The following is a 17824-nucleotide window of genomic DNA, read 5'->3' as shown; positions in this document are numbered from 1 at the left end:
TTTCTACAAGGGTCATTATGCATTCTTATACTTCTACAAGGGCCATTATACATACAGATACATATGACAGTTCTGCAATCATCGTCGCATAATCACTATTAGGCTAAAGTTTTTTTTTTATATATATAGATCGCAAAAACATAACTTTTACAGGTTTTATACCAATTGTTCTATATACTTTATTATTATACTCATCAAATAATTCTTTTGAGTCCTAAATTTTTTCCACATGTTTTGTTTAAAAGTTCTGTTAAAACGTTGTGTTTTACGAAGACACATGCTCAAAATGGTGGCTTAAAATTGAAAATTCGCAAAATATCATCTCTCTATGACTTACGATACCCAACATATGGAACCTTAAATCTCCTGAAATCCGAACTTTTTTGGCCAATATCTGGGGAGCGGTCGTCAGTTGGACAGTGGCCACCGGTCACTGGTACCATCCTCTTAGGTATTGATTAATACCAATATTATCCGTCTATAACTTACCGTTCCCGAGATATTGCTCCTTAAATCTCCCGAAATCGGAAATTTTGTGGCCAATATCTCAGGAACGGTAAGAATGACGCGAAAAATTCCATCTCTTCTTTTAGATATTTTTTGATGTTCTATCGAATGGAGGGCTTAAAATTTTAAAAAATCGCAAATAACACACAGAGACAGACAGACATAGAAAATTCAGTAACGAACTTTTTAAATAAGTTGAAAATCCTTACAAAATATTTATTTCGTATGTTCCTGAGATAAATTTCCATTTTTTTTTTTTTTTTATTTATTCACTCGAGCAGACGGCTCTACCAAAAACAAAATTTATAGGTAAAATACGATGTCAAACACTTTTCATAAAAGAAGAGGAGTGTCAATATAAGTAATTTCAGTCAGTGGATATCATATTGAAATATATTTTGAATGGTAATGAACGTATTCTAAGTGTAATTATTTACTGAAGCGGAAGGCGGGAGAGTACAAGGAAGCGAAGAAGATGGAAATAAACGTCGGGAATATTTTCTTCGTGTTAGCAATGGACGTTTGCGATGTATGTAATGCTAATATACGATTCTATTACAGAGAATTGTGCGATAAAGAGCGTAGTATTATCGTGGTTTATGCATTAGCTCCTCATTTAGTGTATGCTGTGCAAAAAGAAACCGGAAAGTACAATAGATGTGTGAAAATTTGGTAGAGCCGTCTGCTCGAGTAATGCCTTTTTTTTATCGTTATGACTTTATTAACAATTATCCATTAAAAATTAACTCTTCGAAATTTCAATTCTTTAAGTTAAGTTACCGGTAACAAAATTTTAATTGATTAATTTAATCATTATTTTTTAACGGATTAATTACAAACCTGTAAAAACTTGAGAAAAGACAATGCACAATTATTTTGCTCAACACTTGACAATGATATTGTTGCTATGGTTAAGCACAGTTGTAGTCAATAACAATAACGTATATCGATAAATAGAAAAGATGAATAAATTTAAATGTTTCAATCTAGTGACATAACTTTAAACACTAACATGCTGGAACTCCTGAAGTTCTTAATTCCACCGCGAAATTAGATCCGAACGAAACATCAAGGAACACTATGTGCGCGTTTGAATTATGGAATGTTTTTTCGATATCCTTGAACATTTTACGAATATGGAACATTATTATTCTACCCAACTTTGTGGACAATCGTAATTTTATAACACACCAGCTTTTCACTCCTTACCATATATAGTAAAATTTACGCCAATTTTGGTGATTTCTGCACTTTATCTCCAAATCTGGTACCATAGCTAAGGATATTTGCTGGATATTTGTAATTTGGACTGGTGGTGCCGCATGGTGAGTGCAAAGGAAAACAGAAACTATGAAATGTTGTGAGTGTGTGAGTAATGAGTAAGTACGAGTGAATACTCCATATTACTAAAAAAGGCATATATTCCGAAGTTGGGCGTCCGCTTTCGTCAAGATTTTTCACTGTTATCTCCTTTCCACACTTTCTGCAATTTGTTATTAGGTTCATTAATCCGTGCTCTTCACAAATTTTAAAAGATTTTGCTCGTTATCAATATATTCCTTCACAAATGTTAAAACTGCTAGTTCATTGCCCTTGTACATTCGCCATATTGACAACATAAATGCTCGTTTCTTTCCCACAATGCAACTGTTTGGTTACCTTGCGCCAAGTAGTTCCCTCCGCTCGCCATATAGTCCCAGGTTTATAATCGCTTATATATAACAAATAAACAGATTTTTCGAGACTCTTATATATTATCAAGCACACAAACGATCAAATTATCCATATATTTCCTGTAAATTTTAAAAATTTCGCTGAAAACGGACGCCCAACTTTGGAATTTAACCCCTAAAAAAAGAAGATGGAAAATTATAATCTCAAACGCAGGTAAAGTGCAAAATTAAAAATATATATATATCTAAAGCAAAAAGAAAAATATTGGTAGTTAGTGATGATATACTGAAAAATTCTTATTTCACCGTACGATAGTGTTAAATCATCACCTTCATTTATACTTATTTCTTAAAATTCATATATACATGTTAAGAACAAATATCGGGAAAATGTTCTCCTTCGAGAAGATTGTATCATTCTGAGTTAGGTGAAGAACAATTGTAGTCATGATATCAAGGCGGAAAGAATTTGTGTTATAAGGAGTATGTGTATCGCATAAACAGAAAAGTGAAACATAATATATATTGGAAGTGTGATCAAGAATGTAGAGCTGCGATAGTTCTCTGTGAAAATGAAGTAGTGTCTAATTTTGGAATATACACACATGGACCAACTACGAGCCGGATTAAGAATAACTGTGTTATTGAAACAATGTAAGATAGAGCAAGTGGAGAATCAACATCAATCCAGATGATTTGTAGGTAATAATTCGTGTTATAAACTTTCTAGTAGACCATATGTTTTCACTAAACAGATTAATTCTCAAGCTATTATGCTTTCATACTAAGAAATGAATGCAGTGAAATTCTTAACGTAGTATGTGCTAATGTTTTATGTTCACATAATTCAAGTTCTTATACAAATGTGGATCACAAAAATATTTTCGCTTGTATAATTCTTCCAGACATTGGCAGTCATATAGTTAGGAACCCTAAATAGGAAATTTTTGAAAAAGTAATTTAGTATATTTTAATTAACTGAGTCAACGTTGTTCTTATTAAGGAAGTAATTGGATGAAGTATGACGCAAGAAGAAATACAAATACTCCACAACTTTTGATGCTGTAAGATCCTTACTATACAGAACAAGGCATAGGAACACTATGCAGATTGCGGGTACAGCTGAAGAGTTAATTTTGAAAGGAAACTGGACAGAAACACTAGATGGAAGGGATTTTCTTCTAGTAGATGACGGAAGAGGATCTAGTCTTATTATTGTAAGTTTCTTCTCGTTTTTCCTTTTTACATATTTTTTTTTCTGATTCTATTTTGATTTCAAGAGTAGATTAAATTTTCATTACCTACCTACTGTTTCAAGTGAAATGTGAAGGCTAATAGAAGAATACATACTACTAACACCAAGTGAAGTAAATGTATTTTTATTAACTTAACGATTTAAAATTTTACAAACTCGTCGAGTTCTGTCGTTCACTCGACTCGCATATTTAGTGGGGCAAAAACTATACTTGAAAATAATAATACGAACAATGTAATAGTGTTTTTCAAATCGAACGATAAAATAAATATAACATTGATATATTAAAATGATAGATTTATATGTTTGTGGTCAAGAAAAGTTTATATACGTATGTTTATGGACGTTTATATGTTTGTGGCCAATCATTTCGACAGTGAGCTCTCGAAAACCACAGGAAAGATGTAGTTTTCACTGATCGATTGCAAATTTTGTGTAGGTTGTTCATTTCTAATTGAATATTTAAAAAACATGGCCGTTACTTCTTTATTATATTTTTAGAGGTACACTGCAAGTATTGAAATTTTAAGTAAAGCACCATATCCTACGAGTTATGCATTCCAACACTACATGTTTAGATACAGGGATTGTATATCTCTCAGGCGTTTGTTTCATGGCCAAATGATAATGAAAACCGAAGGAGAACTATTTTTACAGTCCAAGATGAATCTTTAGGCCCTATTGTTTCAAGTGTTTCGCCCAATGAACACCCTATATAACTGACATTATAATTAATTATGTGTGTAATGTATTTTCTTATTACATATTGCATGCAAGAAGAAAGAAAACACTGATCATACATGAATTAGAAACTCCAACCGGATGTAGGTTCATATCTTGCAAACGGTGCGAGATACTGAAAAAATAATCCAAAAAATCTCTCCTTTATGATACTCTTTGCTGCTTTTATCAAAACGTCTTTCACTTATGTCTATAAAGGGACATGTACAGATGTTGTGAAGAATGACAAGGAGATTAATGCTCCTATGAGAATGATGTGTTGTGTAGAGCGCAGGTTCAGCTAGCATAATATAAAGTGTATTGTATCATGCGTTTTTCGTAAGCATTTAGTTGGAAGGTACTTTAAGGCAGGATCGTGTGATTTCTATGTTGCGCAATCGTCCCTCCTTTATTTGAAATTGTGTAAGGATACAAAATCCTTCCGAATTTTGGAATGAATACATTGGGAAGCGACAGGTGTGACTAAACTTAAAGAGTGTCTCCATTTTTGCTTCACATTGTTCCCGCAAATAATATAACATTGGTAATATGGCATATGGTATGGCATATTGGTATTATTTGGCACATGATGGCGAATGAGAATGAGGAGACCTATCAGTTTTAAACAATTTAAACAGTTCTCATACTTCTTTACTTTTCCGATCAAATGACCCAAGTATATTATTCAATTCAGGTCCACTGTAAGTACCCTTCAAACATCAGGCAAAGAAAGTAAAACCATGACATTTTGATTTCATAATCTGTCAGCTATTTATTCCCTTAAATCAAATTTTTAAAATTCGATAGTTTACTTTTCACTTCCCGATGATAGTTACTTTGGTCAATTATGTCCAAACTTATTTCTAAACTTTCACAATCCATCAGTGGACTAAAAGATAAACAGTAATTTACAATCGTTCAACTTAATCCTCTGCACAATAGGGTAGTGATAGGATTTTTGCTACAAGAAATCTTCCGAAAAATTCACCCGTGTCAAACAGGCCATAGACTCACTAGTATTAAGAGAGTATTTTAGGAAAATCCTAACATTAAAAACTCTATCGAGGAGGATATACAGGAGTATACGGTGTATATCCACCTAATATTTTTATAGTTCAGCATACATTTACTTTAATTCGGGATGTAATGCAGGTATAAGGGTGGGTATAAGCTATATTTTTAAAAACGGTCGACCGTATACCTACTAAACATTCTAGCATTACATAACTAGTAGTGTTGCCACGAAACGAGACGAGACGAGACTTCAGGCTGTCTCGTCTCGTGCAAAGTATGTCTCGTCTCGAAAAAATGTGCTCGTCCCGTCTAGTGTCTCGTCTCGAGGTTCTGTCCCGTCTCGTCTCGTTTGTCTCGTAAAAAAATATAGCAGCATACCATGGGAACGAAAGTAAAATGTAGCAGGCTGCACCATACTAATCAAGATACAACTAAGTTACAAGTATTACCCAGAACACACAAGACAAGAAATGTCACGGTAGCTACACCGTGAAGCCTTCATCTTTGCTGTATGTGGTACTCGGTTCGATCTCGGTTAGTGCCACGTCAGCTTTGTGATGGACAAACATTGAATGTATGTGGGGACCCGGTGGCTCAGTGGTAGAGCGTTCACCTCTGGTGCTTGGTGTCTCAGGTTTGATCCCAGCTCCCGCCAAGTGAACTTTGTGGTGGACAAACACCGTGTGCGTGGGTTTTCTCGGGGTTCTCCCGTTTCCTGCCACTTTCTTCATTCCACCATTTCATTCATTACTCATCATCACTGGCTCCTTTAGCCTAACCGGCATAAACGTGGGACGTAAAACTCGAAGATTTCATTTCGTTTTTCGAATGTGTGTGTTTTCTCGAAGTTGTCTAGTATCCTACCACTTTCTTCATTCCACTAATTTTCCCATCATCATCCATTCGGCCAAAGTTGCCTAAAAATAAATTCAAATATGCTCACAAGGCAAGAACAAATAGTTTACAAGATAATATATCTCTGCTGTTAGTTGTCTGAGGTTTCTCGACCCTGGCTTTTTTTTTCTTTTTTTTTTTTTACATTCTGAAACATTGAAATTTGTTACACCAGTTTCAATACACGAGTATACAGTAAATTGCTCACAGGTACGTCGAAGATAAAGACACTAATGTCAAATAATGTTTACACGACAAGGAAAGTTCGATGTAAAGGTGTCACCATCCCCGACACTATAGTATACATCAACCCACTTGCTTTATAGTGTCTGTATATATATATATATATATATATATATATATATATATATATATATAGAGAGAGAGAGAGAGAGAGAGAGAGAGAGAGAGAGATGGAAAGATATATAGATAAATAGAGAGATAGATATATGTGTACACTTTGATTTCATATATTCCAGCCTTTAGGTTTCACGGTGTTAACCCAAGAAAGCTAACGTGTCGTAAATTTTACGAGCGACTTATATTATTTTGATGTTCACTCCCCTTCGCCCGGCGAAAATGGACCAGTCCGCTGAGTTCCGTTTTCTACTAAGTCTGCATTGTTGGGCAGTATTTACTTTGCTCAGTTTCCGGTTGTATTTCTATATGAACTCGTTAGCCGCTCGTAAGATTTACGATACGTTAGGAATAACGCTTGGTTTTTTTTATATTGTTTACTATTATTTTCTACTTCTAGAGTGAACTTACAGATACATTTTAGTGAAAGTGTTGGTTTTATTTAATAGAATTTATTCAACGAAAGTTAAAAAATGAATCGAACGGGTATTGGTGACAGTGACCTTATCGAGACTTATAATGCAACGAAAGGAGGCGTTGATGCACTGGACTAAATATGTCGTGCAATCGTAAGACCAAAGATGGGCCTTGTGTGTCTTCTTTGGGATGATAAACATAACCCTGGTTAATGCCTACTTCATTTATGCTCACAACGTTGTGTAAATGGGTCAAAAGCCTCTTTCTAGAAGAAAATTCGCCATGAAAATTCACGGCAGTCTTATTGAGTTGTGGCTTCAAGAACGGATTCAATACTCAAATTTGCCGCGGAAACTCCGGCAATCAATTGCTGATACCCTGAAAATACCGGTGCCTGAGAAGAATGTTGTCCAGTCCAAAATCCAGCCTCGCACAATTTGTGGGATTTGTCCATCAGCCAAGAGGAGAATGACGTCAATGTATTGCTGCCACTGCAACAGGCCGATCTGCATAGAACATCGTGGGAAATGCTGTGGTTACTGCGCGGAGAAAGTTTGAACAACCAAACTGGCTGCAAAAATGTTCACTAATATGTATTGTTATCAACTGTAGTCATTAAAGTCCCAGTTTGTGTAAATATATGTATGTAGTTAAGTTTTTGTAACCAGTCGTAAATTTTACGATACGTTAGCTTTAACGCAACTTTTTGAACATGTTAATTTTTCAGGGTCCAAAAACTACTTTCCATTTCAGCATGTTTAGATTTGTTGCAATTATTTTTTTTTAAAAAAAAAAGCTCGGAACCAAATAATTTTATTGAGTAATGGAAAGTATTTGATTGAAATTTTATATGTTACTATACAGTAAGCTCTACTTAAAGTGCCACAGTAATGGGAGCTGAACGACACATCGGACGAATGCTTTGGGTCTTCACCTCCATGGTTCAAATCTGTTCCCATAACCGCGGGGTGTTTGCTACTATGTGGTGGTTGTCCCGTTTGTGTAACAAACTCATGACAGTACACCCAGATTAGCTAGTGGTCTAAAAAAAAGTTGATTTTTGGGTGGCCATTTTGGATTAAAGTTTCTTATATTGTCGTGATCTATTCGCAATCATACAACATACATCTTCATACCAAGCAGAGCGGTCTGCGGCGATAGACCATCGGCTTGAAGGCCCCGGGTTGAGTCCCGGAAGGGTCATATGTATGGATTTCAACAGCATTTGTTTTTTCGTATTATAAATGAAATGAAATGAAATCTTTAAGTTTAACGTTCCACGTTTATGCCGGTGAGGCTAAAGGAGACGGTGATAATGAGAAATGAGTGAAATGGTGAAATGAAGAAAGTAGGAGGAAACGGGAGAATCCCGAGAAAACCCACGAGCACGGTGTTTGTCCACCACAAAGTCCGTACGGCGCGGGCTGGGATCGAACCAGGGACCCCAAGCACCGGAGGTGAACGCTCTACCACTGAGCCACCGCGGACCCTTTTTTTCGTATTGTGTCAGGGGGGAAATAGTACGGGATAAAAGGATTTCAGTCTGAGAAAATTGGAGACAATATCCTCCCCAGGATACTTTTATGGGAGTAAGGAATTAGTAAAAATATAGGATATACATTTTATAGCAGGTTTAAAAATATGGTTTGGGTATCCTATTTCTTTTCTATTAATTATGTTCTTCAATGTTCGAATTTTGATCATTCTCATGATATTTTCTGCTTTCAACGGAGTTCCATGAATATTATTCCAAATGTTCTTTACACTCTGCAAGAAACCATTTCTGAAGATAATTCAGGTCCTAATGAATATTATTCACTAGGAAAGGGAAGTATTCCCCTCCTCTCAACATGGAAGCAGAGGGCAATTTCGCACTCTGGTCAGATCAAACATTTCCGCGTAACAAAACGAAGATCTCCCTGTAAAACCTCTTCACCTAAAGTGTCATTATTAGTATCATAAATTTGCTGAAAGCAAACAATTTGAAGGGTTCGTCGATAATATCTTTGCTTTCTTTGTCCTTCGCCCGCCTTCCAAACGAAGAGGTGAATTTTACAACATGACTGCTGTATAATAAGCGAGCAATTGGTAAAATGGTAAAAGTGTGTTTTTATGTGTATGTGTGTGTGAGTGAGTGAGTGAGTGAGAGAGAGAGAGAGAGAGAAGACAAAATTTTAGTTGCAAGATGACATACTTCAATCGCCGTTTTCGGTTCATATAGCAAAATGATTACCGCCACCAGAGAATAAAGACAAGTGTAGTCTGTTCTGTTCTCTTCCGCCATCTCAGCCAGAACTTTCAACTACAGCCTGTAATGAGCGTAGACCTTACCCAGTTTTCAAATTGAATAGATGGTGGTGGTAGTTCGGTTTCTTGACCTTGTAAAAATATTCCCTGTCTTTGATTTCGTTTGTCATCATTCCAGCCAGAAATGAAAAAAAATGAGAATTCCTCAGTTTACAGCAAGGGGAATTGGGGACAAGACATTAGGGATGATATTCCTGGAAGCTCACGTATCACGATTGTTTTATTCAATAGACAGAGGACACTTTTCTATGAAGGCTTTTCAACATGTTTTCTCGCAAAGGGAATTTTCCTTTTGTAATCTATATGACCACTGGCAATTTCAATCTTGGCCATTCCCGCCAGCGTTTTGATTTTCGAGACGGGACAAGTAGTCTGTCTCGTCTCGTGTCTCGTCTAAAAGGGTTCTGTCTCGTCTCGTTTACGAGACGAGACGAGACGAGACTCGAGAAATGTCTCGTCTCGTGGCAACACTAATAACTAGAACCTTCGGGAAAAATAATAAATATTAGCAAACACTTGTATAAATCAATCAGTATACCTCCACATAACACATTTTCATTTTTGCCATTTTGAAATACATTGAGAGCATCATGTCTCAGCGCACCAAGTACAATCTTCGAACTGAAGTGAGATACGCCCCTCCCCCTCCAAAATAAAATCCGCTCTCTTCTCAGAAGTGTTACCATTGTAGCAATGTTATGTTTTCATAAGCCATTCGCTTTTCAACTAATATACAGTTTATTTTACTCAGGAATACGTTATATATACGTATTTTTTAAAAAAAGCTTAAAAATTAATTGAAATGAAATTTTATTCTGCGTTAACTTAGGAGTCTCTGGGGAATAGTTCTTAACCTCCCATTCCTGTCGGTACAACCGCAGAAAGTCGTAATTTTCTTTGTCTATTAGTTTATTTTTATTACAGAAATTAAGAAAAATAATTGCAGATAATTGGTTGAGATAATAAGTTATATAATACTATATTCTTCTGTTTTCAATTGCAAAAGTTTGTTATTAAAGCGTCACATTACTGGAAATTAATCAACAACAGCTGTCAACACTTCACGTTCAAATTTACTTTTGAACATCGGGAGACCGCAGTTCCTCCGTTTTACTGCTCTTCTGTACTACACACAGAGAAGCCCATCACGCTCTCAGCCCTGTTGTGAACGTGTTGTAATGATGAAATGCATATACGCAATGGGGAAAGCAAGCGGAGAGCCTATTTAAAATTTAAAGAAAACTATTGGTCACTGTAATGTTACAGGAAAGACAATAAAAAGAAGAAACGACATGATAAGATAACACTATTAAATATCTTAAGGAGCAAGAAACAACGCACAATATTTGGTGGTTCACGTGCTTTTGCTGCATAAAGAGACGCCACTGCAATTTGCCGTCATTTACAAAACAGTTTCAACCTCGCACTTACAAGCGCAACTACACTACTTTCTTACACAATAAAAAGTGGCTGTGCTATTTCAACATAATGACTCTGTGTTCCCTTAGTTGTATTAAATTTTGCCACATGCTTCGTGTTACTTCTACTCTATGGGATTTTAGAATAAACCGTTAAAATGATAGCGGTTAAATTAACTACTTGACACGAATATTATGGGTTCAAATACATCGACAAGAACTTCTACAATAGATGGCAGCACTTCACATGTAAATTTTGTCAGAAAATTCATTCTATCATAAAACTACTTACGTCCAAGATTACAGAAAATATAATACGTTATTCGTTACTTCGTATAAATGTCAAATATGCCGCGTAATGTATTGCTTATAGAAAGGAAAACTAACATAAATTCTCAGTTAGTTACTTAGATACTTGTAATATCCGTGCAAGGCTATATGTACGCTACAAACTACACTCTCTCTGATCCACACCATTTTGAGGTTGTCTTGTCTTCTTCACCCTTATCCCTTTCCGGATCCTGGCTTTCTGGGCTATTTTTTAGACTTTCAGTCAAGCAGCTACTGTATCGTCACTATTTATCCTAGGATCATGGTTCATACCTCATTTTCTTCAGAATAGAGCTGGCTTTCGAATGGTATCACTTGCATGCTCATACCATATACCAGAAGCGGAAAAAAATGTCAAAGTGAAAATTTCGGAGGGAAAAATTTTTTCTCGAACTTTGGCCCCCCTGGACCCCCCTGTGTGATCGTAGCCATCAAAAAAAATCTGATAAATAGTACTTGGTATACTGAATGTGTGTGCCAAATTTCAAGTTTTTATCTTGAATAGTAAGGGCGGGAGAATTTTTATCAAAAATTCCCACAATGCCCCAAAGTACCATAAAACACTATGATCTCAGGGAATACATTCCTGAGACATCCCTAGTTACCCTAGGACTATAATCCGCCAATCATTCTCTTCAGAATAGAACTGTCTTTCAGGCGGTACCATTCACATGTCTCCATCATGTATCTAAGGAGGGAAATTGCAGAAAAAGGGATTTTGGGGGGCAAATTTTCCCTTTTTCAACTTTTGCCCCTCTGGACCCCCTGTTTTTACGCAGAAATCGGGAAAAAAAACTTCTGGTAAATACTACTCGGTGGACTGAATGTTTGTGCAAAATTTCAATCTTCTACGTGAAAAAATAGGCCCGCCAGAAAAAATTTCCCTACCATGCCCCACTTTTACCCTATACAGAAGTATATTTGGATAAAAATTCACTGAGACGGCCCTAATTACCCTAGAATAATAATTCGACCGTCGTTCTCTTCAGAATGGAACTGCCTTTCAGACGTTATGACTCACGTGGTCCTATCATGTATGTAAGGCGGGAAAATGACGAAAAACGGGATTTTTGAGGTAAAAAATCCCTATTTTTTACCCCTTTGCCCCTCTGGTTTCCCCCCCCCTGTTTTAGCACTGACATCGGAACAAAAAATCTGGTAAATACTACTCCGTGGACTGAATGTTTGTGCAAAATTTCAATCTTCTACGTAGAAAAATAAGCCCGCCAAAAAATATTGAACATACGCTTAGAAAATGACAAAAGAAATTTTTGACTTATGACGTCATCACCTCCTATGTCTGGACGCAGGACGGTCTGAAACCATACGTAATGTCTTCTGCAAGGCCTCTGGACTTGGAAAAAAAAACCGGACGAAAAAGCTCAAATAGAAGAGAAATAACGCAATGTACCATGAAAACTGCATATGGTACAAATTGTACCATAGGATCTCGAAGGGGTTATTGGTGATTACTGAACGATCACTTTGCACCCACCAAGTTTTGTGCAACAAATGTAGGATAAGGCATGATGTTTAAATGATTGCTCCTATGGAAATAAGAGATTTTTTTTTATTAACATGTAACTATGTTGATTCTTTTTATATATATGTTAATGTCAGATTTTATTAAGTATTGAACCATTGCTTTTATTGCTTTCCAATTGTTAGTACCAAGAATAAATTTATAGAAAAATGGGGAATGTCCCAAAGCCGAAATCAGTTGATGAAGTAATGTTGATCTGATGTCGCTATTAAAATCACACTCAAATAATATATGATTCAACGTTTCAATGCCTTTGTCGCACCAACAATGGTATGTGTTCTTTTTTTTATTTGGTATAATTTTGTTGGTTGTTTTGATATGTTTGCTAAATCATCGTTCTTACCAAATAAAAGATTTGACAGATTTTTGACGAATAATAAAGATTCCAGCACTAGTACCTTAATGGTTGGCGTTCACCATGCTAGAGCTAGAGTTACAAAATAGGATATAAATGAATGAACATCGTGGCGCTGTTCCTATTCCCTGTTCCTTCGCTAAATCACCTAGTTCTTTAAACACCGCCGTGATGTTGTTTTCACACCGTCTTTGTCTCAAACCAGTAACACAAGACCTAGGTGCTGAAATATCACATTAAAGTGGTAATCATACTGGGGCCAGTGGCCTGTTTTAAAATTGAATTGAATTAAGATTTTTTGTGTGTATAGGGGGAAACTACGTTGGTTGTTGAATTAGTTGGTAAATACGCGCAAAGAAGACAATTACAACATAGGTTCAACGGTTGTAGTAGCCTAGCCTACCGTTTCCTGATGCAAGAGGACAATTACAACATAGAACCAACGTTTACAGTTGCCTAAGTTACCGTTTCCTGCTGTACGAGAACAATTACAACATAGGACTAACGGTTGCAGTTGCCTAGGCCACCATTTCCTGCTGTAATTGGACATTTACAATATAGGACCAACGTTTCCAGTTGCCTAAGCTATCGTTTCCTGCTGTAATTGGACAATTACAACATAGGCAAAGATACCAATGCCATATACAAACATGTTGGGGAGACTAATCACGGAATTAATTGGGATAAGACGGAAGTATTGGAGATGGAGAAGAAAATGATAGTAAGGAAGTAGAAAGAAGCAGATTGGATAAAGAAGGTAGTAAGAGATAAACTGATTAACTTGACAGGGGGCTTACCTATTAATGAATTATGGCAAAGAAGTTTGGATAGCGTAGACAAGAAGAAAATTTTAAAAAAGGCCCTTATAAGAACCAAAAATGGCGGAACGTGATTAGTTGGAAAGTGAACATGGAGACTTACAGGATTGGTTGAAGGCATCAGCAAATAGATTTTTTTTTATATAACAATGACTATATATATGACTGCTAAAATTATTTAAACTTTTTCATAACAGTGACTATATATGTGTCTGTTAAAAGAATTTAAACGTTGTCATAACAATGACTATACACGGTGTATATGTTATTATGTTCGATAGTGTCTGAAGAAGGATATGTTAGATATCCGAAACCGTTACATATTATAATTTAAAATACAGTGAGTTTTAAGCTTTGGTCAGTATTTCTTTTGTTAAAATAATCAATCCAAAGCCATGTATAGTCTTGCTATAGGAGCAACGTATGCAGTAGCCTAGGCTAGTGCTCTCAACGGGTCGGGTCGGGTCGGGTTGAAGACCGACCCGACCCGACCCGTGACCCGAATTGACTGACCCGACCCGATGACCCGACCCGACCCGACTGACCCGAACCGTGATCCGAACTGATTGACCCGACCCGACAACCCGACCCGAGCTGACCCGACTGACCCGACCCGATAACCCGACCCGAGTGACCCGACCCGATAACCCGACCCGAGCTGACCCGATTGACCCGACCCGACAACCCGACCCGAGTGACCCGACCCGATAACCCGACCCGATCTGACCCGACTGACCCGACCCGACAACCCGACCCGAATAACCCGACCCGACAACCCGACCCGACCTGACCCGACTGACCCGACCCGACAACCCGACCCGAGTGACCCGACCCGATAACCCGACCCGAGCTGACCCGACTGACCCGACCCGACAACCCGACCCGAGCTGACCCGATCCGAGTCGGGTCGGGTCGGGTCACGGGTCGGGTCGGGTCAACCCGATCCGTTTGAGAGCACTATGGTCACAACACTGGGTGAACACCAAAATGCACTCCCATTTGGAATTGAACCCGGACCACGTGTACCGAAGTCTTACACGTTAACCACTAGCTAGATCAAGCGGGGATTTGTATATGCATCTTAATGAATATTTGGCACTTTTGAGGTTTGGTTATTTCTTTTTATAACTGATACCAATGTCCGACGTGGGAGAAATTTATTTTTATTTTTATTTTTTTTTTTATTTATTTATTTTTATTTTATTTTTTTTCTTTAGTTCTATGTGACGAAATTTTTCTTCAAGGTCAGTGTTCTCACCTGCTGGGACGGCAGGGCGTCTTCTCGGAAGGCAGTAGCAAGAGTCTCTTGGCGGAGACAAAAGGAAATCGTTTAACTACAATGATAAGGGTTGAGGAAACAGGAGAACACCTGTGATTTTTTCCAACCCTTCAACTTTCATTCCAAAATAGGTTCTTATGATTTTACAGTATATATGGTTGCACGTAAGAAGATACATAATATGAATTTAAAAATACAGGTTGATATTTAATTATAAAGTACTAATTTTATTTCATCACTTTCAGCCCAACAAATGAAATTCAAACAATTCGCTCCCTAGGTCTTGGTCATCAATACTGCGTCTTATTCTTTGTCTTGCAGTCAAGTCTTGGTCCTGTATTTCGTAGTCTTGGTGATATTTCATGCTATACAAGAGCCAAGAATGCTCACCTCATCGGTACAAATGAAGACCAAGTGTGATTTTGATTATGGTATTTCATACAATACGGAAAGCTAGAAAATACGCTCATCGCTACTTGGTGATCACCAAAACAAGGCCAAGAGCAAGATTACTATGCAATTCGTCTTGCATATCCAATCTTTATCTTGTTCTTGTATCGATGTCCTTGGGCTTGGTGAAATAAAATGAAATATTCACTTTAAGCAGGGGTGTAGCCAGCAGGTTCGTGTAGGAAGGGCCCGTCGTTTTTGAGGGGGGGGGGGCGGCTACAATGTACAAAGCAAAAAATGTGTTGCTGCTAGTGTTTTTCAGGCCTAAAAGAAAGGAAAATTTTGGTTTCCTTCTGGAAAACTAAAAACACAATTTTATCTTATTTATTATTATTATTATTATTATTATTATTATTATTATTATTATTATTATTATTATTATTATTATTATTATTATTATTATTATCCATAAATTATATTCAAGATAGTTTTTTTATGCTTAATCAAAAACTACTGCCCGGGACCAAACGCTATACTTTTGTGCATAACTATAAAGATAACCAGAAAGTTCTGTCCCTTTTCGTGGAGGTCTGTGTTCAATTGGACCTCACACCGTGAGTTGAATGCGAGTGGAGATAAGGCGAACGTCAGTTGTTAGTGTAAGTATATCCAACATACTACCTGGTTGTGGCAATTCAGATACACAGTGAACTTGCGTAAAGACAGAGGGAACATGGGACATCCACAGAGCGTCATAAGAGCATGTATGCTGAACGAGTTCAAATGGAGGTCAAACGCCGCTGTAGCGGGACAGAAAATATGCCAGGCCTTTGTTGAGGGTGTCGTGACGACGCGGACAGTGCAGCGATGGTTTTACCAGTTTAAGGACGATGACCAAACACCCGAAAACACCACATGCCAGAAGACCAACACATGTACGTACAAAGAGGAACTGGGACTACAATTCAGTGTGTGGAGAAACCATTCGGCACCACATCCATCAAGTTGGGAAGCACTACAAGTTGGGTCTCACATGTTTTGACTCCGGGCCAGAAGGCAACGCGGCAGTCGCATGGGTTTATTTACTGTTTCGGAGCCATTTCTGGACAGGGCGTTGACATGTGATAAAAAGTGGGTCCTATACGAAGCTCCACGGCGCCGTCATTATTGGTTAGCATCCCATGAACCGATTTCAAAACAGCCGAAACCAGCACTGTACCAGAAGAAGGTCCTTCTGTGTGTTTGGTGCATCGTGCATCGGGAACTGCTACCAGCTGGTCAGAGTATCAATGCAACTGTGTAGTGTCAGCAGTTGAGCTGTGCTCAACAAAAACTCAAAACTCTGGAGCCATCACTTCTGAATTGCAAATAGGTCCTCGTTTACGGGACAACGCTAAGTCCCACGTGGCTAGGATGACTCAGGACACCATTCTCCGCCTTGGATGGGAAACAATATTGCAACCACTATATTCCCCTGGTATTGCACCGTCCGATTATTACCTGTTCCATTCTTTGGACAATCACCTTAGAGGCCGCCAATTCAAATCCCTAGTAAAAGTCCAAAATGCACCTGATACCTTCTTCGTTTCACGGCCCACCAACTTCTACCGCGATGAATTCCATGGCCTTCTAGAACGTTTTCAGAAGGTCGTCGATGTTGATGGGGACTATTTTTGATCTTCCAGGTTAGGTGACGTATCGATGTTCGAAGGTGGTGGGTGAAAAAGCAACAAAACTTTTCTTGGTTACCTTTTTATTTAAATTTAAGACCTTGTATACAGAACCTATGTACACGAGATTGATTTTCTTTAAATTTCACTTAATTTCTTTATAGTTTCCTGACAAAAATATTTATTTATTATTCGTGACTAAAAAAAAAAACAATTATTTTATTACACTGAGTAGAAATAAAAGAGAGCGAATGAAATCCAAACTGAATAAAAACATTGTTTCTCACCAAATTTTCCATTCTCTGTCTTTTTAAATACTTGTTAAAGCATATAAAAATATAATGTACTTACAAATCAGTTTAGTACCTTTGTTTTATGGATACCTTGTTAAAATGTTTGTCTTTAAACTGTCAAATATAAATCGCAGTAAATTGTGTAATCTGCTGTCACAAAAATGTATCCTATTGTTCGATCGGTATGGAAAAACAATATTTCTCCATACTATTTTACCGTAAATTATTAATTGTCAATAACTTTGTTACTTTTAAATGAAGGAAGCGAGATAATTTTACTATGATGTTTTTAAAGCTGGTCATTTGGGGGGGGGGGGAATCAGGAAACCATTTGGGGGGCCTGGACCCGATGGCCCCCCCTTGGCTACACCCCTGAGTTTAAGGTCCCTCGATTCTGCTTCGAGGCTAAGGGATATGGTGACCATGAGAAATGAATGAAATGGTGGAATGAAGAAAGTGGGAGGAAACAGGAGAACCCAGAGTAAACCCACTACACGGCGTTTCTCCACCACAAAGCCTACTTAACACAAGCTGGGATCGAACCATGGACACCATGCACCAGAGATGAATTCTCTACCACTGAG

General features: G+C 37.5%; 2 protein-coding genes across 19 annotated transcripts in view; one reads left to right on the top strand and one right to left on the bottom strand.

Annotated features, from left to right (window-relative positions):
• The window catches only part of LOC145670338 (uncharacterized), a 493290-nt gene that overhangs the window by 114324 nt on the left and 361142 nt on the right, over positions 1-17824 (top strand). For 11 of the 17 annotated variants that reach the window (XR_014128278.1, XR_014128269.1, XR_014128271.1 and 8 more), the window contains one exon: positions 3184-3397. The exons of the other annotated variants lie outside the window; for them this stretch is intronic. The gene's annotated coding sequence lies outside the window, so the exon portion shown is untranslated. The remainder of the gene's footprint in view (positions 1-3183; positions 3398-17824) is intronic. 17 annotated transcript variants of the gene reach the window in all.
• Positions 1-17824, bottom strand: part of LOC145670337 (WD repeat-containing protein 17-like) — a 246114-nt gene that overhangs the window by 23310 nt on the left and 204980 nt on the right. The window lies entirely within an intron of this gene.

This window comes from Thermobia domestica, chromosome 14 (genome assembly GCF_964235325.1).
Source record: "Thermobia domestica chromosome 14, izTheDome1.hap1.1, whole genome shotgun sequence".
Classification (NCBI taxonomy): domain Eukaryota; kingdom Metazoa; phylum Arthropoda; class Insecta; order Zygentoma; family Lepismatidae; genus Thermobia; species Thermobia domestica.
The sequence above is the reverse complement of the archived record's forward strand: the minus strand, read 5'-3'. Positions and strand labels throughout refer to the sequence as shown.